Below are 362 nucleotides of genomic sequence, written 5' to 3'. Positions count from 1 at the left end.
CCCCCCCCCCCCCCTTTGTTTGTTCTTGTTGCAGCAAGGCTGCTTCATTTGTTTTGCTGCTGCTATGTGCAGCTTTGTTTTTTCCTGATCCCCCTCGGGTAGGCTTTTCCTTGTTGGCTTAAGCCTTCCCCCCCTCCCCCCTCTTTTGTATATTCTTCCTCTTGGTAATGGATTATTTTATTCATCCAAAAAAATATCGTAAGTGGCTGGCTCTAATATGGAGAAGTTAAATAGGCAAAAGTACAATTGTATTATACATAGGAGTCCTTGATCATTCATCTTGATGTTCCTCTCCATTGAATCAAATCTGCAATATTCTTGCTGTGTTTTCATAATTATATGATGCTTTGTATCCCTTACCC

The 362-nt window shown here is 41.2% G+C and overlaps 1 protein-coding gene across 2 annotated transcripts in view; it reads left to right on the top strand.

Annotated features, from left to right (window-relative positions):
• Window positions 1-362, top strand: part of LOC122059973 (pentatricopeptide repeat-containing protein At4g04790, mitochondrial-like) — a 105,281-nt gene that overhangs the window by 87,189 nt on the left and 17,730 nt on the right. The window lies entirely within an intron of this gene.

Source organism: Macadamia integrifolia, chromosome 13 (genome assembly GCF_013358625.1).
Source record: "Macadamia integrifolia cultivar HAES 741 chromosome 13, SCU_Mint_v3, whole genome shotgun sequence".
Classification (NCBI taxonomy): Eukaryota; Viridiplantae; Streptophyta; class Magnoliopsida; order Proteales; family Proteaceae; genus Macadamia; species Macadamia integrifolia.
This window is presented reverse-complemented; position numbering and strand designations above follow the sequence as displayed.